Below are 23,222 nucleotides of genomic sequence, written 5' to 3' on the forward strand. Positions count from 1 at the left end.
TAACAGTCTTGCGCCAACCATTCTGTCCTCCCCCAGCTATCCACCACCACTGGGTTACTTGACAGCTGTGTGTCCCTTGGTCGTTACAATATCTTGGTACTACAGTAAATGTGTTATCGGTAATTAAAGGCTACAGCCCATTAAACTTACTGTATTTAGTGATCAGCAGCAAGCGGCCCTGAGGAGTCCTTTAAGTGAACTAGCTCAATAAAGTCTTCTTATAGTAAAGCCTGATGGGTGGGTTTCTGATGACGTGCTATACAGTAACTACTGAGCACTTCGCTGTTTCCGAAAAGACAAATGAGTAAACCATTGTTTGGAGAGAAGGAGATTTATTCATTAGCTAAATAGTGCACTACCGGTAACGCACATCAAAGCCAGTCCTGGGCTGAAGCGAAAGCGAAACCACTCCTCTTGTCCAACATCCTATATAGTGTGAAACTCCCATTCTCATTATGACACAGTGTTCTACAGCACACAGTGCACACACAACAAAATTGCATTTACGCCTCACTCAGTGCCGTGTAGAGGACACACAGGACATGACATTTTTAGTATGATGAAAATCGATCTATGATGACACTGGTATCGATGTATCAACAATGGCATATTAAACTGCATACGCCACCTCCTATTCGCATTAATTTGCTTCAATATTTTCTAAAGCATGAGTTGAAATATCCAGACTATAGCTTCCTTATCATAATAAAGGAAGCCTCGCAACAGTCAGCACGCAAAGTCATGGATAGCCTTCACATTGCAGGTCAAGTGTTCTCGTTCAACATTCCAGAGCCCATCCTCAAGAGTTTGACTGAAGAGTTTTAGATATGAACGTGATGAACATGATGGTTGGAAAGCAAGTGGACTTTTACTGGTGATTCCCTTGACTGTAAGGCGACCCGGGGGCGACCCGAATGACTTTGAACTTCAACTTGATCTTCATTCCGCAATTGTTTATAATCCAGGTGGTGTAATAAACCCAGGAACATTATATATCATTGGAAAGCTTAGACCCTCAGGAACACACCTAGCACTACTATACAGGGATTTGAACATATTTTATGTGCATTATTATCAATTTATTACACAATGTCACCTTTCAAATTTGACCCTCCCAAGCATCCCCCCCAAAACGCTTGTAAAAAAAATTTTGGGAGTAAGATTTGGATTTTGCAAAAATGGTTCGAATGTGTACATTCCCAGGATGCGAAAACAAGATGACTAGATAAACATTTTCACCGGCTTCCTCTGCAAAACCGAGAAGTGTTGAGGCTGTGGCTTATCACAATGAGAATGGATCCAAACATCAGACCACAGCGATTGCGACGTGCTGATCATCGAGTTTGTAGTGCCCATTTCTCTGCCGATGATTTTTGTCCACTAAAGGAAATGAAACCTGGCCAAATATCTCAGCATGGAATTGTCAAGACCGGCGCTGTGCCTATGGCCAACAAACAACTACGGTAAGCTAGCTTTCTCATGTCCACGAGCTAATTGTATGTGAATACCCTGTGTACGTGAATCTGTGCAAAGTCTACTGCTAGTACACATTCAAACAAGCCAAATTATAAGTTGTGTGCACCAATTCCAAGTTGTCCAAGCAGTAGTGGGTGCATTTGGAACATTTTAGACATGGGGACAAAATTGAAACGGAGAGGTAAAACAGTTGACATGACCCAAGCAGGCTAGACCTGTGATGCAAAATAGAGCTCTAGACTAGCTCTACTGCTGGGTGCATTTGTGAACGGTCTCCCCGAGCGCTCAGTGAACAGTCATCATCAGAGCCTTGACTTTTGGAGCCGTTCACGAATTTCAATCTCGAATTACCAGTATATCAACAATGGAATGCTGGTTTGTTTCGAACCACACCGTATTTTCTTTTCATTGTGTCATGTTGATTGTACGAATGCAACCCATGGGTGAATGAGGTGTGTAGATACAGATTTCCAACGTCATGAAAGCCAGATAGACAGGCATGCAAGATATGCATACAAAAAGGTATAAAAGACACACGTCATGCACATCACACGGCATGCAAGATATTGCGTATGTAGTGGGCGAGACCGTTACAGGAAGTAGTTCGACTACGCCACCCCCGGGGGTGGAGCCCCCGGAGGAAATGAATTAGGGGTAGTTACAGATACCCCGGACCAACACACAATGTACCCGCACAATAGATTACCAGGCAAACACAGGTTCGTGCACAATGGAGGCAGAGACAGTGGTGACAATTAATAATTCAAATCTTTATTATTCTGTGCGTTATAAAAATATATTTTTCTCACTCTTTGCAATAAATATAAAAAGGTACTCACAATTCACAAAGTGCAGTGGGGTGGGTGTGCTGTCGCAATCACCCGCAGATAGATAAACACTTGCCCCAAAGTATGTTCACGTTAACAGTAAAGTGCAGGGGTGGGTGTGCTGCCACCACACCCGCGGATCTGTAAACACCTGCCCCAAAGTATGTTCCTTAATTCACAATAAACAACACACCTGGTAGGTTGTCAGACTTTGCCACTAGGGGCTGGCACGGCTAACACAATAGGGCGAATGGCACACCTCAGGATTAACAAAAGAAAAAGTAAAGAAATAGTTCACAACAAACAGAAATAATTCACGGCAAACAGAAACAACAAGAAATCATAGCAAACCATGCAAAATAAATCAAAATCCAATTAACACATGCAGTTAAATAAGAAATTAGATAATTGAATGAAATAATGAAAAAAAAGGAAATTAGGCACAGCAAACGAAAGAAAACGAAAACCAAAACATGAGGTAAACCAACCCCAGAGGCTCAGCTCAGTGCAGTCCCCTAGGTATCCCCACACACACTCACACGCACCAACGTACACACACACACACACACTGTGGAATGGCTCACACACCAGCTCACACCGAGCCGAGCGCCCACACACACACACACACACACACTGAACTAAAGCGCGCCAACGCACACACACACACACGAATGTCCAATTTCCCGAGGCCGGAGCAGCAGCCGAGATACGGGTTCCCGGCTTCCAGAGGCACCACACAACCGGGGCTAAAAGTCGCCGCTCGTGCACCTAAACGCGTGGTGTGTCTGACCACGGCCACACGGATACAACCTGCGAGGGAGGAGGAGAGCGTTAGCCAAGCTAGCAGGACACCCCCTACCACACGATTCTGCTGCCGAGAGGTTACCTTACCTGGAGATGAGGGTGCACCGATGCGCGATTCTCACAGTCGGAGTGCCAATACAGAGGTACACGGCCGAGGCGCCGGTAGCGACCACACGCTGAAACCATAATAATGGCCGTCGTTAGCAACCATGGTACGAAAACAAACAGTCAGGGCTGGGTAAAGGCACAAGCTAACCCACTATAATACATACCGGCGTGCAGGAGACGGGAAATGCGCAAGGTAACCGTTGGTATTGTCCACCGAAGTCCTTGCCAGTGGAGAAGCAAGAGATCACTCTAGCCAAGTAAGAGACGCCAAGTTGGAATCACAACCTATAGAACAGCAGACGCGAAGTTAGCCACTAGCTGCTGGCTAGCACATAAACAGCGACAAGAAATGGTCCACATACTCACGAGGACAAGAAATGGTCCACATCTCCTAGATCTGAACTGGACACCGCACTCCTCTCGACGGCGAGGGGAGAAGCAACCACAGCATTCGCCGGTGGCGATGAAACGCGCAAAGGAGAACTTTGCAGGCTTACCGAATACTAGCCACTGGCAGTGTTTATGAAGAGACTTCCCATAAGCCTCTACGAGCGGCGTGGTGACGTGTGCCGCAGCGTCAGACCTCCCTTAAAGGAGCAGCGCTCCATTACAATCTACCCCCCACATGTTGAATCGTCGGCCCGACGATGCAGGTACGCTTTCCCCCCCCACTCCCAGATCCAAAATTCCATCAAGAGTTTGAAGTCGCCCCATCAGGCAGCCGATGGGGATTAGAGTGTTGTCCCGCGTTAGACCGGAAAGTCCGGCGTGGGGGCACCTCGCTGCTGCTAGTGCCACGACCGGGTGGCTGAACGGCCGAACTGCCGGGGGAAGCCTGCGAAGTCCGACGCTGCCCTTCGTTTCCTCCTGAGGTGCCACCCTGGGGTGCATGGGGCTCTGCTGGGACACCCAAGTCAGCATCGCCCACCTGCTCCCCAAGAAGGATATCTTCTTCGCTCGATAGCTCCCCTGAGTCGACAGGGGTAGGTTCGCCTGGTCGGCCCGACCCCGGGGGGGTGTCGGGGGCCAGGGGGCACCACCACTCCTTTCAGCATGCTGCGGTGAACGTGCTTCAGCTTCGTTGGATCGTTGACGGGGGCGATCGTGTACACGGCTCCAGTCTCCGAAGGGGTACGCACCACCATGTGTACCTGGGAGTTCCACACATCTTGGATTTTATTTCGACCTCGCACGCCGAGGTTGCGTACATATACCCGTTGCCCTACTTCTAAAACAGCAGTCTTCACCCGTGCATCGTGTCTGTCCTTGCGATATTCCGCCGCTGCGGCCAAACGCTCCCGAGCCCCATCAAATGCCACTTGAAGCCGGGCCTGATGCTCCTGTATCCAGTCGCACACTCGACCATGGACCGGTGGCCGAACTCGGCCCAGGAGGAAGTCTACGGGTAGCTGTGGCTCTTGGCCGAACATAAGGAAGTGTGGCGATTCTCCTGTCGCTTGATGCGGGGTGGTATTATAACAGAAGGTTACGTGCGGCAGGCAAGTTGCCCAGTCGCGCTTCCGAGAGGCCGGTAGAGTACGCAGGAGGTTGTGTAGAGTGCGGTTAAATCGCTCACATTGGCCGTTCCCGGCCGGGTGGTACGGGGTGGTTCGGGACTTCTGGACCCCGTACAGCCCGCAAAGCTGCTGAATCAGGGTGCCCTCGAAACAGCGCCCCTGGTCGGAGTGGAGCCGACCAGGAATTCCGAACCGGTAGAACCATTCCACAAGCAAGACCTGGGCGACCGTCGAGGCCCGCTGATCCCGGGTGGGGACGGCGATGGAATACTTACTGAAGACGTCCGTGATGACTAAAACGTTCTCCACCCCCCCCGACGTGGGCTCCAAAAGCGTGAAATCCACAGCTACCACTTCGTTTGGCCGAGATGCCAGTAGGTGGCCCATATGCGCGGCGGCTAGAGGAGGCTCCCCTTTGGACTCTTGGCACCTAAGGCACTTTTCACACCATCGGCGCACCTCCGCAAACATGCGGGGCCAGTAACACCGTTGCCCAACCAACTCCAGTGTTCGATTAATCCCCTGGTGGCCATGGTGCTCGTGGAGCTGGTTTAGGACCTCTGATTGCAGGGCAGCCGGCAAAACCAGCTGGAGGCACTCATCACGGCCACTGGGGTGTAGCACTCTCCGGTAAAGGACTCCATCGTTCTCCACAAACCGTTTCCACTGCCGCAACAGGATCAAGGCCAAGGGTGACAGAGCTTCCCGTTCCTCACGAGTAGGCCGCCGACGCGCCTTCCAGAAGGCCAGAATCGGCTGGATAACAGGGTCTCCTTCTTGCAGAGCGCACAGGTCCGGCAAAGGGTAGGAGGGCAGCACCGAAACAACCAACTGAGAGGCGGTGATGCTACCCCCGGGACAGCGGCCGGTTGCAGCTGACCACCGGGGTCGCTTGCTTGCAGAGTGCGCAGAACCGGCAAAGCGTGGGGGAACAACCCCGAGACACTGGACTGAGAGGCGGTGCCGCCATCCCCCTGAGCCGCTACCTGTTGCAGCAATCTAGGGACCGCTGTACCCGGAACCAGGTCACTCACGTCTTCTTGGTCTGGCTGATTCTGCCGCGACAGGCCGTCCGCATTACCGTTAGATTTACCCGAGCGGTACTTTAATTCAAAATCAAATGATGCAAGCTGTGCGGCCCACCGGTGTTCGACCGCCCCGAGTTTGGAAGTGGTGAGGTGACTCAGGGGGTTATTATCAGTGTACACGACACACTTCTGGCCCAAGAGATATTCGCGAAACTTCTCGGTGACGGCCCATTTTAGGGCGAGGAACTCGAGCTTCATAGAACTGTAATTGTTCATATTCCTCTCTGTAGGTCTTAACGTTCTACTGGCGTATGCCACCGGTCGGACTTTGCCGTCCACCTCCTGCGAGAGGACCGCGCCCAGTCCGCAATGGCTGGCGTCGACCTCAAGAATAAATGGGAGGCTAAAGTCCGCGTACGCCAGTACCGGCGCCGACACGAGCCTCCCCTTGAGTTCCTCAAAACTTCTTTCGCAATCCTCTGACCATGCATCAAGAAACTGCTGTCCCGAGGGCTGACGGGAACGGCTCCCGTTCAAGGTGGCCACCAATCGATGCAACGGCGCGGCCAGCTTTGCGAATCCTTCGACGAATCGTCGATAATAGCTGGCGAAGCCTAGAAATGATCGGAGCTCCGACACATTGGCAGGTCGCCGCCATGTGGCCACTGCCTCCACCTTGCCAGGGTCGGTAGAGACACCGTGCTGAGAGATCACATGTCCCAAGTACTGAACCTCCGGCTTAAAGAACGCGCACTTCCCTAATTTAGCCTTCAGCCCCTCCGACTGCAACCGGGTCAAGACCATCTCCAGGCGCTGTAGATGTTGCGCCACGGTGGACGAGAAGATCACGATGTCGTCAAGATACAGTAGAACGGAATGACACTGTTGGTCACCGAACATACGTTGCATTAATCGTTGAAATGTACCTGGTGCATTGCACAGGCCAAAAGGCATTCTGTTCCATTCGAACAACCCGAAGGGGGTACAGAATGCCGTTTTGGCCCGATCACCTTCTGTCACGGGGACTTGGTTGTACCCACTGGCTAAGTCCATCGTAGAAAACCAGCGGGCACCTGCCAACATGTCCAATGTCTCCTCGATCCGAGGAAGCGGAAAGGCGTCTTTCCGAGTTCGGGCATTTAACAGGCGATAGTCGACACAGAGTCGCAAGCTCCCATCCTTCTTCCGGACTAGAACAATGGGAGAAGCGAATGGACTACTGCTTTCTCTGATGACCTTCGCCTGGAGGAGCTGGTTGATATGGGTTTTTACGGCCTCGTAGTCGGAGGGGGCAATGCGCCTGTAACGCTGCCGGACCGGTGTCGGATCCAACAGCGGGATGTCGTGCGAGATTAGGGAAGTGCAACCCAAGTCGCCCTCATGGGCGGAGAAGACCGAAGAGTACCTCAGAAGCAGGGCCCGGACCTCAGCCTGTTCCTCGGCAGGCAGGGGTAACAAGTCCACTGCGCGGATTTGTGTCTCCAAAGGCGACGGGGCAGGCGCCTGAGGGTCAGTAATGGCGGCCACGGAACGGACTTCCACCACGTCCCGTGGCAAGCTGATGATCGACACAGCATTCACCTGTCCGAGTCTAGTACGAGGGTACAGCAGGACGTCCGTACAACCGACGTTAACTACAGGGATCTGCACCAAGCCACGGGTCACCTGCACCAAGGCAGGGGACACCAGCAACCCCCGGTCCGTCGGCTCAAAGAGGGTTCCAAGCCCTGAATGTTGCTCAGGGCAGGTGGCAGGAATCAACTTCATGGTCCCCCCCGGAACCCGCCATGGCGCACGGCCCCGGACATTCACCACGCCGCTGGTCTCGGGGGTGGGCCGGATTTCAGCCTGATGACAGTGTTGCAGCGCTTTCAGCACCGGTCGAGGGGCAGTTGACACTGATGGGAGATCGAAAAGCGTGGGACCGTGCCGCCCAAAAAGTTCCTTATAACACTTGCCGATAACATTCATACCAAGAACCCCAGGGACCACGGAAGCCGTGCCCCCTGGGGGGTCGCGAACGACCAGAACACCGCAATCAGGCATACTCTTCCCGCAAAGCTCAATACTCAGCTCCAAGTAGCCCAAGTAAGGAATCTCTAGGCCGTTGGCCGCTCGGAGCTGCAGCCAGTGACATGAGCGTAAACGCTCCTGCCCCAAAGATTCGAAGTTGGCAGCGAAGAAACTTTCAGTGACGGTGGACACCATAGACCCAGTGTCAATGAGACAGGGGACCTGAACCCCGCCTATCCGGACGAGCAGATGTGGACAGTTAGAAAGTAACGCCTCGGCGGCATTGGGAGGGTGAAGGGCATTACGTGAGCCAAGAGAGGCCCCCCCCGGACTGTGACTCCTCAGTCCGGTGGGCGTCAGTTTCCCGAGGGCTGGTTCGGTTGGAGGGGCCCATTCTCCGAAAACCCGGAGCCTCTACGGGAGGGTGCTTGTGGGGGCCCCACCACTCGTTCTCCGTCACAATCCGCAGCAATATGGCCTGTCGCACGACAGCGCCAGCAGACAAGGGGTCCCTCCCGAGGAGACCGACCTCGCCTCCGTGGCTCCCCCTGTGTGGCCGCACCCCGAGAAAAATGCTGCAACTGAGCCTGTTGATTTTGCACCATTTCCATGAGCTTCGCCATGTCGGCCTGCAACTTCTCCATATCAGATCTGGTCGGCGCCCCACCACGGGGATCCATGCTTACGGCGCAAGAGGTACCAGGGACCCCAAGGGAGCGATCGAGTGAAGACAAGGAAAAGCTACGCGGCCGCTGCGGTTCGGCGGCGCCCTCCCGTTCCCAACGCATGGCTTCCTTACGCACCGCGATCAAAGTGGCTAACGGCGTGGTCCGAATGAAACTCTTCAAGTGACGACGCAAGGCGCCCTCGTTAACATGCTCCACAAACTGATCACGCAGAAGAACGTCAGCGTTAAGAATTCCCTCAGGCGCATTTCGTCTAACCTTATCAATAAGGGTCATTAATGCGATTGAAAACTCTAGCAGTGTCTCTCCCTCTTGCTGTTTTCTCGAAAAGAACGCCTCCTGCAAGGCCACGTATGACTGTGGGCAACCGTAAAGCTCCTGTAAAATTTCTAAGATTTTCTCTGGGTTTTCTTTTTCTTCTCTCGGCCTATAGCGGATCTCATCCCGTGCCTCGCCATCCAAGTGATCGTAAAGAAAATAGGCTCTCTCGGCAGCAGAAAAATGGCGCGCCCGCATACATGCCTCCGCCTCCTCCTTCCACGCCTCGATACTTATGCCCCCATTTCCCCTAAACAATGGGCACTTCTTTTCCCTTGGGACAAAGACCAAACGTTCTGTAGCGGGCCCTGCTGGGGCGCTACCATTTACTGTGCTCGTACTTGTGGCCCGCTGGGCGAGGGAGGCCTTTAAGCGCTCATTCTCGGCTCTTACCTCAGCCAACTCATCCCTAACCTCTTGTGCGTCCCGCGACATGCTGCGGAAACCGATCAAGACAAATTTGGAAAATGCAAAAACTCACAGGGATGGCTGGTCCAAATCCCGAGAGAGGGGCGGTCTCCCAACCTCGGCTGCTGCTCCGCTTCTACAGGAAAAACACAAACTCACAGCGCTTATTCAGTGGTGCTCTCACTTTCAACCAACCACATACATACACTCATTCAACCATTGACCATATGACAAATTTCTATTACAAAGAGTGACAAAACAAAAAACCTAAAAAAATGAAACCAGTGTCTCTGCTCCTATGCCAATCCTGCCCGACTATAAGCCAAAATGTAGTGGGCAAGACCGTTACAGGAAGTAGTTCGACTACGCCACCCCCGGGGGTGGAGCCCCCGGAGGAAATGAATTAGGGGTAGTTACAGATACCCCGGACCAACACACAATGTACCCGCACAATAGATTACCAGGCAAACACAGGTTCGTGCACAATGGAGGCAGAGACAGTGGTGACAATTAATAATTCAAATCTTTATTATTCTGTGCGTTATAAAAATATATTTTTCTCACTCTTTGCAATAAATATAAAAAGGTACTCACAATTCACAAAGTGCAGTGGGGTGGGTGTGCTGTCGCAATCACCCGCAGATAGATAAACACTTGCCCCAAAGTATGTTCACGTTAACAGTAAAGTGCAGGGGTGGGTGTGCTGCCACCACACCCGCGGATCTGTAAACACCTGCCCCAAAGTATGTTCCTTAATTCACAATAAACAACACACCTGGTAGGTTGTCAGACTTTGCCACTAGGGGCTGGCACGGCTAACACAATAGGGCGAATGGCACACCTCAGGATTAACAAAAGAAAAAGTAAAGAAATAGTTCACAACAAACAGAAATAATTCACGGCAAACAGAAACAACAAGAAATCATAGCAAACCATGCAAAATAAATCAAAATCCAATTAACACATGCAGTTAAATAAGAAATTAGATAATTGAATGAAATAATGAAAAAAAAGGAAATTAGGCACAGCAAACGAAAGAAAACGAAAACCAAAACATGAGGTAAACCAACCCCAGAGGCTCAGCTCAGTGCAGTCCCCTAGGTATCCCCACACACACTCACACGCACCAACGTACACACACACACACACACTGTGGAATGGCTCACACACCAGCTCACACCGAGCCGAGCGCCCACACACACACACACACACACTGAACTAAGCGCGCCAACGCACACACACACACACACGAATGTCCAATTTCCCGAGGCCGGAGCAGCAGCCGAGATACGGGTTCCCGGCTTCCAGAGGCACCACACAACCGGGGCTAAAAGTCGCCGCTCGTGCACCTAAACGCGTGGTGTGTCTGACCACGGCCACACGGATACAACCTGCGAGGGAGGAGGAGAGCGTTAGCCAAGCTAGCAGGACACCCCCTACCACACGATTCTGCTGCCGAGGTTACCTTACCCGGAGATGAGGGTGCACCGATGCGCGATTCTCACAGTCGGAGTGCCAATACAGAGGTACACGGCCGAGGCGCCGGTAGCGACCACACGCTGAAACCATAATAATGGCCGTCGTTAGCAACCATGGTACGAAAACAAACAGTCAGGGCTGGGTAAAGGCACAAGCTAACCCACTATAATACATACCGGCGTGCAGGAGACGGGAAATGCGCAAGGTAACCGTTGGTATTGTCCACCGAAGTCCTTGCCAGTGGAGAAGCAAGAGATCACTCTAGCCAAGTAAGAGACGCCAAGTTGGAATCACAACCTATAGAACAGCAGACGCGAAGTTAGCCACTAGCTGCTGGCTAGCACATAAACAGCGACAAGAAATGGTCCACATACTCACGAGGACAAGAAATGGTCCACATCTCCTAGATCTGAACTGGACACCGCACTCCTCTCGACGGCGAGGGGAGAAGCAACCACAGCATTCGCCGGTGGCGATGAAACGCGCAAAGGAGAACTTTGCAGGCTTACCGAATACTAGCCACTGGCAGTGTTTATGAAGAGACTTCCCATAAGCCTCTACGAGCGGCGTGGTGACGTGTGCCGCAGCGTCAGACCTCCCTTAAAGGAGCAGCGCTCCATTACACATACAAAAATATATAAATAACACACGTCTGGGAAAAATGTGGCCACAAATTACAGTTCAACCAGACCCAGTTACAATGTTATGATGTTGCCTTGTCCTGTCGTGTCAAAAACACCTGACAAGAAGGCATGAAAATAAACAACAAAGATGCTATCCTTTACATGAAAAGCCCCACGTGTGCTGTGATGGAGAGGGAATGTAGGCCATTTGCAAATGTAAGAACGTGACGAATGTCACATGATCATATAGTAAACTGAACATTTCTGTTGTCATCAAAACAGGAGCCATTTCATTCGGTGATGCTGAAATATGTCCCCAAGAGATGATTCCATGCGAGCGCCCACCCAGTTGGCAGCCCTGGGTCATAATGAAAATGTTGACAGACAGGCTACCGCTAAAGGAGGTAGGCCCAAGGTTACAATTTATGTACTCATCCTTTGAAAATAAAGGTGAATATCTGCACAGTGTTTCATTTCTTTATCCTTTCCTCTCCCAAATGGAAAGAAAGATTATACATGCATAACAGGAGTAACTATTCTCATTATTTTATTACCATTTAGTCCTGCAGTCATGGGTAAGCTGTCAGGGCGTCAGACTTGTAGCCGAAAGGTTGCAGGTTTGACTCCCGGCACGCCAGGTTGGTGGGGGTTGGTCATTTACCAGTACTCTCCCCCATCCTCCTCCATGCTCCCCTGCACTGCTCCTTATCGGGCCCCATTGGTTGCTGCCCCCTTGCATGTGTTTGGCAAAAAAGCAATTTCGTTGTGTGCAGTGTTCACTTGGCTGCTGTGGAGTGTTGTCACAATGACAATAGGATTGGAGTTATTTCGGCTTCCATCTGTATTTTGAATGTGTACACCACTTCCTTACTTGACTGTTTTTGTCCTTTACAATAATTTGTGTGTGAATATTCCCATTTACTTGGGTCATTTAAGGACTAAATGTCCTGTTGCCTACGCATAGGCTCATTTGAATTCATTGTAGTGGCTAAACCTTGTGTCTGGAGCTCCTTCAAGCAATAATATGAACCCCTCATTCAGAGATTTTTACATCAGAACAGAGACGCCTATGGCATACCGATTGAATAAGATATTAGAAAACAAAAACAATGTTCTTTTTATTTTCCAGGTGAATTCTATTGGGCGTAACCGAGACGATCCAGGGATTGAGTTTCAAAGCCCATCTACGACAAACCACACAGGCCTTCAAGAAGGACCTAATGGAGCGTGTGCTGGAGTTGAGGAAAGGCCCTGCCAATGTATACACCAGGGATGTTGCCTGGTTACCACCAGACCTAATCACAAGTGAGATTAGTCTTTCAGATTAGAACGATTGTGTGGAACTAAAGGCAGTATGGGAGTTCCCAGGCTACTAGGGATGAGGAACCAGTCTTATGTGCAGTCCTACAAGGGCTGTGCAATGAACACAAACTAGGATTTCCCACTGCACTTTAGGCCTATGCATTGCTGAAGGCGGCCGCCCTTACAACAGACCTCACCTTCACTAGGTCCCCTGACAATGCAACTTACTCTTATTACAAATGTAATTACTAAGATTTATTAGCACACTGGAGCATAGTTTTCAATACTTTATTCTGTGCACACACACCCGACTAACGTTTCGGTGTTGCTACACCTTCAGTGTTCACAGAATAAAGTCTTGAAAACTAAATTGCAGTGTGCTCCAGCCTCTCCTTTCCAGTGATGTCTGTCCCACTGTGATGCAGCTGCAAGCTGAGGGATGGTGCGTTGAGTCACAATTCTACTGTGAAAAAAGTCTTTCAGTTAGATGAAGCAGTCGTTTTGGTGGACATAACTGACCCCCACAAGCATTTTTTCATGGCTTAGTTATACCTTGGTAATCAGGAAACTTCAAGGGCGTTGTTTTTCTTAGTGTTGTGCTAACTGAATGATGGACCCGAAAGACAACAAACTGTGCTGTTGGTTACTGCATGACATTTTCAAATAAAGTCCAAGCAAAAACAGTGATTGTTTTGTTCCCTTTTATAAAGCAGAAATAATTAATACAGTAAAGGCAATTACATATTAACATGGAATGATTAACATATATTTACAATGCTTCTGTAAATATGACCGCATTGAAGATGATGTCCACTTTTTAGGGTCACAATGCAGATGGGATGTATAATGTACAGTAGATGGTGTGCCAGATGTTCATAATCTGCATCTAGGAAGCCAGCACAGTCTCCGGTTGGGGAAAGATATTGGTTTCTGATTGTCGTCACAATGCAGCAAGGAATCACCTTTCTGAAACCAGTGAATGAAACGCCTCCAGGATTCCTGCTTTGACAAATGACATGTTCATTTTCCTATGGATGTCCACTGTTTGGCCCATGGCTAACATCAAAAAATGTATAATGTTTTTTCCTTCAAAAAGCCATGCAATAGCAATGTAATCTTATGACTAGTACATATATTGTAACCTTACCTCCTTTAGCGGTAGCCTGTCTGTCAACATTTTCATTGTGACCCAGGGCTGCCAGCTGGGTGAGCGCTCGCATGGAATCATCTCTTGGGGACATATTTCAGCATCACCGAATGAAATGGGTACTGTTTGATGACAACAGAAATGTTCAGTTTACTATATGATTATGGGACATTCATCACGTTCTTACATTTGCAAATACATTCCCTCTCCATCACAGCACACGTGGAACTTTTCATGTAAAGGATAGCATCTTTGTTGTTTGTTTGTTTTCATGCCTTCTTGTCAGGTGTTTTTGACACGACAGGACAAGGCAACATCATAACATTGTAACTGGGTCTGGATGGACTGTAATTTGTGGCCACAGTTTTCCCAGACGTGTGTTATCTGCGCATTCGAACATGTAGGCCTACAGTAGATAACGTTGCCGATGGACATTACGGTTTATACACGTAGACTTTCAAGTCAGCTTTTTTTCAGTGTTTATGATGTGTGTTATATCTTTTTGTATGCATATCTTGCATGCCTGTCTATCTGCCTTTCATGACATTGGAAATCTGCATCTACATACACACCCTATTCACCCATGGGTTGCATTCGTACAATCAACATGACACAATGAAAAGAAAATACGGTGTGGTTCGAAACAAACCAGCATTCCATTGTTGATATACTGGTAATTCGAGATTGAAATTCGTGAACGGCTCCAAAAGTCAAGGCTCTGATGATGACTGTTCACTGAGCGCTCGGGGAGACCGTTCACAAATGCACCCAGCAGTAGAGCTAGTCTAGAGCTCTATTTTGCATCACAGGTCTAGCCTGCTTGGGTCATGTCAACTGTTTTACCTCTCCGTTTCAATTTTGTCCCCATGTCTAAAATGTTCCAAATGCACCCACTACTGTTTCCGACAAAAAGGACAACTTGGAATTGGTGCACACAACTTATAATTTGGCTTGTTTGAATGTGTACTAGCAGTAGACTTTGCACAGATTCAAGTACAGGGTACTCACATACAATTAGCTCGTGGACATGAGAAAGCTAGTGTCGTAGTTTTGAGCCAACATTTCTTCATTAATATTTACAATTATTTATTGGAAATTAACAGATAATATCTTGTATGTAAACTAGCTTCATTTTACTCTTAACTGTGGTTCTGTGACTGTGTTGGGGTTTCTGTGTAATTCTGGGGCCTAGCTGAGTCCAGAAGACAGCTGCCCTGTCGTAAAACCTAGCTAAGTGTCGATTGTCACACAGCCACTAAGGCTGGAGTTAGTGAGTTGGGTAGACCCATGGAGTGAACAGTTCCATATTTGACTTAGTCAGTTAGAGGCTGAACTGACCATATTTGTGAATGTATTCTTGTACTGAGGCACTGATGTTTTGACCATGTTTGTTACATGATGTAATACACTTGTGGGGTTTAAATACTGTTCTCAGATGCAGTTCAAGAGAACGGTTGGGACAGGATAGGTTAGGTGAGCAGAGCCTCGTGCTCTGGCTCTGAACAAGCCGTTCTCACTAGGAAGAGCTGGGGACAACTGGGGATGCGCTTGGCAGATGGGCGCTAAAGCCCTGATGCTAAAGGCACTAGGCTATGCTACATTATGGTATTCTAAGGGTTAACTGAATTGCTCTTCTCACTTGCAATGTATCAATAAATGTAACTATCTTGATGGCAATGGCATTCGTCTTCTCCTGTGATTTCCTGGCTTCTGGTTCCTTTCTCTGTTCTCCTGCACAAAGATGGGTAATGTATGCTTATGGCTAATTGAGTCCAATGAACTAAATAGCAGCTAAGTATGTAGTAGTGATAACAATAATAGAAGTACTTAGGTATTAATTGGTAAATAGGTAAACATATACGAGTCAGATAGCAGTAGATGGTTATCCTTGTGCAACAGGCATTATAACCCAGATTAAGTCTTATTAATTAAATTGGGTTATGGACTATTTTATTGGCCCAGCTAATAATCTTAATTAGCAATGTGGGTTAATAAAAAAGTCACCACACTAGCTTACCGTAGTTTCCTCTGAGCGTTGTTCGGTGGCCATAGGCACAGCGCCGGTCTTGAGAATTCGATGCTGAGATTTTTGGCTAGGTTTCATTTCCTTTAGTGGACAAAAATCATCGACAGAGAAATGGGCACTACTCGATGATCAGCACGTCGCAATCGCTGCGGTCTGATGTTTGGATCCATTCTCATTGCAATAAGCAACAGCCTCAAACACTTCTCGGATTTGCAGAGGAAACAGGTGAAAATGTCCATCTACATCTTGTTTTCGCTGGGAATGTACACATTCGAACCATTTTTGCAAAATCCAAATCTTTCTCCCAAAAAGCAAATGTTCACAAGCGTTTTGCAGTCCTAGCTGATTGAGCGATACTCCATACTGCTGTCAGAATAAACGGTGTCGCCAGCCGATGACATCATGGCGCCGCCTTCCCTTTCAGTTTTCAGAAATAACTGAGTTAAAGTAGGCGGGGTGTGACAGACGCGGTACATGTTTGATTCGACTATGGCACAACTGTACAACATTTAAAAAGTGGGGACAACTCATTTATGGGCTTGGTTATAATGCCCCTACGGCTACCGTTGAGTGGATACCGTCTGACACAATATCTTCCAAACGGCACCAAATGGGAAAAAAGTGGTATGGGTGTGTAGAGTGATGTGTTTTACTCCAGAAATAAGGCCCCACATGCAAAAAAAAACGTTCTTCCCCTTGAAGGGGTTCAAATAATAATTACTCTTTTGATGTGTGTAATTGCATGACTACGCCACTGGGGGACTTCCACCCCGGAATATGTTTTGATTTTACAAAGACAAGGCACACCAGGGGACCATTCCACCATTGGCACTGAATTCAGCGGCGCTTACGCGCAAAAGCCTAGTTTCAATTAACGGCGGCTTCTGACACCGATCCACCACTGAAGATCAGCTGCGCCTTGGCTAGTTTCACTTCAGCCGCGGTCATTAGAGCTGCCGTTGCGCTCGTGCACGGTGTACAGGGGAAGTCCATATCAACGATTGTCGAAAATGCGATCATGTTGTAGACTGGGGCATGCCTTGTCAAATCAAGTCTTTATCAGTCATATGATGCGAGCATCTGTAGGTGAGCGGTAACGTAACCGCATTCCAATTGAGAGGCCCGCGTTCAATCCCCACCGTGCGCAATAAGTAAGGGTTAAGGTTCGGCGAGAAGGTCGCTACCGTGGAATAGCAGCACGACAGAGAGAATTTTTAGACCCCGACGCGGTGCTGCTATTCCACAAAGCGACCGACTCGCCGAAAGTTAACCCGCTTATTATATGGATATACTAAAATGATTCACACATGGCGGGGACATTTCTTTAGGCCTATTTAATGTTAAGATTGTTGCTGCGCAAAACAAAACAGTGCCGTTGTGGAACACCGCTAGGCAACAGCTAGGTAGCCAGGACAACAGGTGTTGTCTATCACAGCAGCTGATTAGAGTCTTGTTGAAAAGTCACTTTAGCAGTGAAAAGTCTTGTTGCCATTGACAGCGGTCTGTTATAGACCAACCCGTCTGTTATCGAAAAATAACAGACGTGCGAACGTTGGGGAGCCCCGTTGAAATGAATGGAGCATTCGACCGATGACGTCACACCATATAATAAGTAAGGGTTAACGTTCGGTGAGAAGGTCGCTACAGTGGAATAGCATAGGTCTTGTTCTCTCTGAAGTGCTGCTATTCCACAAAGCGACCGACTCGCCGAACATTAACCCGCTTATTATATGGGTATACTTAAATGATTCACATGTAATGGAGCGCTGCTCCTTTAAGGGAAAGTCTGACGCTGCGGCACACGTCACCACGCCGCTCGTAGAGGCTTATGGGAAGTCTCTTCATAAACACTGCCAGTGGCTAGTATTCGGTAAGCCTGCAAAGTCCCCCCTTTGCGCGTTTCATCGCCACCGGCGAATGCTGTGGTTGCTTCTCCCCTCGTCGTCGAGACGAGTGCGGTGTCCAGTTCAGATCGAGGAGATGTGGACCATTTCTTGTCCTCGTGAGTATGCGGACCATCTCTTGTCGCTGTTTATGTGCTAGCCAGCGGCTAGTGGCTAACTTCGCGTCTGCTGTTCTATAGGTTGTGATTCCAACTTGGCGTCTCTTACTTGGCTAGAGTGATCTCTTGCTTCTCCACTGGCAAGGACTTCGGTGGACAATACCAACGGTTACCTTGCGCTTTTCCCGTCTCCTGCACGCCGGTATGTATTATAGTGGGTTAGCTTGTGCCTTTACCCATCTCTGACTGTTTGTTTTCTTACCATGGTTGCTAACGACGGCCATTATTATGGTTTCAGCGTGTGGTCGCTACCGGCGCCTCGGCCGTGTACCTCTGTATTGGCACTCCGACTGTGAGAATCGCGCATCGGTGCACCCTCATCTCCGGGTAAGGTAACCTCTCGGCAGCAGAATCGTGTCATAGTGGGTGTCCTGCTAGCTTGGCTAACGCTCTCCTCCTCCCTCGCAGGTTGTATCCGTGTGGCCGTGGTCAGACACACCACGCGTTTAGGTGCACGAGCGGCGACTTTTAGCCCCGGTTGTGTGGTGCCTCTGGAAGCCGGGAACCCGTATCTCGGCTGCTGCTCCGGCCTCGGGAAATTGGACGTTTGTGTGTGTGCGTGTGTGTGGGCACTCGGCTCGGTGTGAGCTGGTGGTGAGCCATTCCACAGTGTGTGTGCGTGTGTGTACGTTGGTGCGTGTGAGTGAGTGTGGGGATACCTAGGGGACTGCACTGAGCTGAGCCTCTGGGGTGGGTTTACCTCATGTTTTGATTTTCGTTTTCTTTCGTTTGCTGTGCCTAATTTCCTTTTTTTTCATTATTTCATTCAATTATCTAATTTCTTATTTTATTGCATGTGTGTACTGGATTTTGATTTATTTTGCATGGTTTGCTGTGATTTCTTGTGTTTTCTGTTTGCCGTGGATTATTTCTGTTGGTTGTGAACTATTTCTTTACTTTTTCTTTTGTTAATCCTGAGGTGTGCCATTCGCCCTATTGTGTTAGCCGTGCCAGCCCCTAGTGGCAAAGTCTGACAACCTGAGTGTGGGCTCTAAGGCCTTAGGCCTACCAGGTGTGTTGTCTATTGTGAATTAGTGAACATACCTTGGGGCAGGTGTTTACGCTCATGTCACTGGCTACAGCTCCGAGCGGCCAACGGCCTAGAGATTCCTTACTTGGGCTACTTGGAGCTGAATATTGAGCTTTGCGGGAAGAGTATGCCTGATTGCGGTGTTCTGGTCGTTCGCGACCCCCCAGGGGGCACGGCTTCCGTGGTCCCTGGGGTTCTTGGTATGAATGTTATCGGCAAGTGTTATAAGGAACTTTTTGGGCGGCACGGTCCCACGCTTTTCGATCTCCCATCAGTGTCAACTGCCCCTCGACCGGTGCTGAAAGCGCTGCAACACTGTCATCAGGCTGAAATCCGGCCCACCCCCGAGACCAGCGGCGTGGTGAATGTCCGGGGCCGTGCGCCATGGCGGGTTCCGGGGGGGACCATGAAGTTGATTCCTGCCACCTGCCCTGAGCAACATTCAGGGCTTGGAACCCTCTTTGAGCCGACGGACCGGGGGTTGCCCGGGGGGTTGCTGGTGTCCCCTGCCTTGGTGCAGGTGACCCGTGGCTTGGTGCAGATCCCTGTAGTTAACGTCAGTTGTACGGACGTCCTGCTGTACCCTCGTACTAGACTCGGACAGGTGAATGCTGTGTCGATCATCAGCTTGCCACGGGACGTGGTGGAGGTCCGTTCCGTGGCCGCCATTACTGACCCTCAGGCGCCTGCCCCGTCGCCTTTGGAGACACAAATCCGCGCAGTGGACTTGTTACCCCTGCCTGCCGAGGAACAGGCTGAGGTCCGGGCCCTGCTTCTGAGGTACTCTTCGGTCTTCTCCGCCCATGAGGGCGACTTGGGTTGCACTTCCCTAATCTCGCACGACATCCCGCTGTTGGATCCGACACCGGTCCGGCAGCGTTACAGGCGCATTGCCCCCTCCGACTACGAGGCCGTAAAAACCCATATCAACCAGCTCCTCCAGGCGAAGGTCATCAGAGAAAGCAGTAGTCCATTCGCTTCTCCCATTGTTCTAGTCCGGAAGAAGGATGGGAGCTTGCGACTCTGTGTCGACTATCGCCTGTTAAATGCCCGAACTCGGAAGGACGCCTTTCCGCTTCCTCGGATCGAGGAGACATTGGACATGTTGGCAGGTGCCCGCTGGTTTTCTACGATGGACTTAGCCAGTGGGTACAACCAAGTCCCCGTGACAGAAGGTGATCGGGCCAAAACGGCATTCTGTACCCCCTTCGGGTTGTTCGAATGGAACAGAATGCCTTTTGGCCTGTGCAATGCACCAGGTACATTTCAACGATTAATGCAACGTATGTTCGGCGACCAACAGTGTCATTCCGTTCTACTGTATCTTGACGACATCGTGATCTTCTCGTCCACCGTGGCGCAACATCTACAGCGCCTGGAGATGGTCTTGACCCGGTTGCAGTCGGAGGGGCTGAAGGCTAAATTAGGGAAGTGCGCGTTCTTTAAGCCGGAGGTTCAGTACTTGGGACATGTGATCTCTCAGCACGGTGTCTCTACCGACCCTGGCAAGGTGGAGGCAGTGGCCACATGGCGGCGACCTGCCAATGTGTCGGAGCTCCGATCATTCCTAGGCTTCGCCAGCTATTATCGACGATTCGTCGAAGGATTCGCAAAGCTGGCCGCGCCGTTGCATCGATTGGTGGCCACCTTGAACGGGAGCCGTTCCCGTCAGCCCTCGGGGCAGCAGTTTCTTGATGCATGGTCAGAGGATTGCGAAAGAAGTTTTGAGGAACTCAAGGGGAGGCTCGTGTCGGCGCCGGTACTGGCGTACGCGGACTTTAGCCGCCCATTTATTCTTGAGGTCGACGCCAGCCATTGCGGACTGGGCGCGGTCCTCTCGCAGGAGGTGGACGGCAAAGTCCGACCGGTGGCATACGCCAGTAGAACGTTAAGACCTACAGAGCGGAATATGAATAATTACAGTTCTATGAAGCTCGAGTTCCTCGCCCTAAAATGGGCCGTCACCGAGAAGTTTCGCGAATATCTCTTGGGCCAGAAGTGTGTCGTGTACACTGATAATAACCCCCTGAGTCACCTCACTACTTCCAAACTTGGGGCGGTCGAACACCGGTGGGCCGCACAGCTTGCATCATTTGATTTTGAATTAAAGTACCGCTCGGGTAAATCTAACGGAAATGCGGACGGCCTGTCGCGGCAGAATCAGCCAGACCAAGAAGACGTGAGTGACCTGGTTCCGGGTACAGCGGTCCCTAGATTGCTGCAACAGGTAGCGGCTCAGGGAGACGGCAGCACCGCCTCTCAGTCCAGTGTCTCGGGGTTGTTCCCCCACGCTTTGCCGGTTCTGCGCACTCTGCAAGCAAGCGACCCCGGTGGTCAGCTGCAACCGGCCGCTGTCCCGGGGGGTAGCATCACCGCCTCTCAGTTGGTTGTTTCGGTGCTGCCCTCCCACTCTTTGCCGGACCTGTGCGCTCTGCAAGAAGGAGACCCTGTTATCCAGCCGATTCTGGCCTTCTGGAAGGCGCGTCGGCGGCCTACTCGTGAGGAACGGGAAGCTCTGTCACCCTTGGCCTTGATCCTGTTGCGGCAGTGGAAACGGTTTGTGGAGAACGATGGAGTCCTTTACCGGAGAGTGCTACACCCCAGTGGCCGTGATGAGTGCCTCCAGCTGGTTTTGCCGGCTGCCCTGCAATCAGAGGTCCTAAACCAGCTCCACGAGCACCATGGCCACCAGGGGATTAATCGAACACTGGAGTTGGTTGGGTAACGGTGTTACTGGCCCCACATGTTTGCGGAGGTGCGCCGATGGTGTGAAAAGTGCCTTAGGTGCCAAGAGTCCAAAGGGGAGCCTCCTCTAGCCGCCGCGTATATGGGCCACCTACTGGCATCTCGACCCAACGAAGTGGTAGCTGCGCCAAAATGTAGTGGGCGAGACCGTTACAGGAAGTAGTTCGACTACGCCACCCCCGGGGGTGGAGCCCCCGGAGGAAATGAATTAGGGGTAGTTACAGATACCCCGGACCAACACACAATGTACCCGCACAATAGATTACCAGGCAAACACAGGTTCGTGCACAATGGAGGCAGAGACAGTGGTGACAATTAATAATTCAAATCTTTATTATTCTGTGCGTTATAAAAATATATTTTTCTCACTCTTTGCAATAAATATAAAAAGGTACTCACAATTCACAAAGTGCAGTGGGGTGGGTGTGCTGTCGCAATCACCCGCAGATAGATAAACACTTGCCCCAAAGTATGTTCACGTTAACAGTAAAGTGCAGGGGTGGGTGTGCTGCCACCACACCCGCGGATCTGTAAACACCTGCCCCAAAGTATGTTCCTTAATTCACAATAAACAACACACCTGGTAGGTTGTCAGACTTTGCCACTAGGGGCTGGCACGGCTAACACAATAGGGCGAATGGCACACCTCAGGATTAACAAAAGAAAAAGTAAAGAAATAGTTCACAACAAACAGAAATAATTCACGGCAAACAGAAACAACAAGAAATCATAGCAAACCATGCAAAATAAATCAAAATCCAATTAACACATGCAGTTAAATAAGAAATTAGATAATTGAATGAAATAATGAAAAAAAAGGAAATTAGGCACAGCAAACGAAAGAAAACGAAAACCAAAACAGGTAAACCAACCCCAGAGGCTCAGCTCAGTGCAGTCCCCTAGGTATCCCCACACACACTCACACGCACCAACGTACAATTTCCCGAGGCCGGAGCAGCAGCCGAGATACGGGTTCCCGGCTTCCAGAGGCACCACACAACCGGGGCTAAAAGTCGCCGCTCGTGCACCTAAACGCGTGGTGTGTCTGACCACGGCCACACGGATACAACCTGCGAGGGAGGAGGAGAGCGTTAGCCAAGCTAGCAGGACACCCACTATGACACGATTCTGCTGCCGAGAGGTTACCTTACCCGGAGATGAGGGTGCACCGATGCGCGATTCTCACAGTCGGAGTGCCAATACAGAGGTACACGGCCGAGGCGCCGGTAGCGACCACACGCTGAAACCATAATAATGGCCGTCGTTAGCAACCATGGTACGAAAACAAACAGTCAGGGCTGGGTAAAGGCACAAGCTAACCCACTATAATACATACCGGCGTGCAGGAGACGGGAAATGCGCAAGGTAACCGTTGGTATTGTCCACCGAAGTCCTTGCCAGTGGAGAAGCAAGAGATCACTCTAGCCAAGTAAGAGACGCCAAGTTGGAATCACAACCTATAGAACAGCAGACGCGAAGTTAGCCACTAGCTGCTGGCTAGCACATAAACAGCGACAAGAAATGGTCCACATACTCACGAGGACAAGAAATGGTCCACATCTCCTAGATCTGAACTGGACACCGCACTCCTCTCGACGGCGAGGGGAGAAGCAACCACAGCAT

The 23,222-nt window shown here is 50.1% G+C and overlaps 1 long non-coding RNA gene across 1 annotated transcript; it reads right to left on the reverse strand.

Moving 5' to 3' along the window:
* Positions 1 to 22,482: 22,482 nt before the first annotated feature.
* LOC134435925 (uncharacterized) lies at positions 22,483 to 23,214 on the reverse strand. Its single transcript, XR_010032135.1, has 3 exons — positions 23,138 to 23,214; positions 22,936 to 23,056; positions 22,483 to 22,839 (listed from the first exon to the last, which is right to left on the reverse strand). It is a non-coding gene; the product is annotated as an uncharacterized LOC134435925 (long non-coding RNA).
* Between the last annotated feature and the right edge of the window lie 8 nt (positions 23,215 to 23,222).

The sequence above is a fragment of the Engraulis encrasicolus genome, chromosome 20 (assembly GCF_034702125.1).
Source record: "Engraulis encrasicolus isolate BLACKSEA-1 chromosome 20, IST_EnEncr_1.0, whole genome shotgun sequence".
Taxonomy (NCBI): Eukaryota; Metazoa; Chordata; class Actinopteri; order Clupeiformes; family Engraulidae; genus Engraulis; species Engraulis encrasicolus.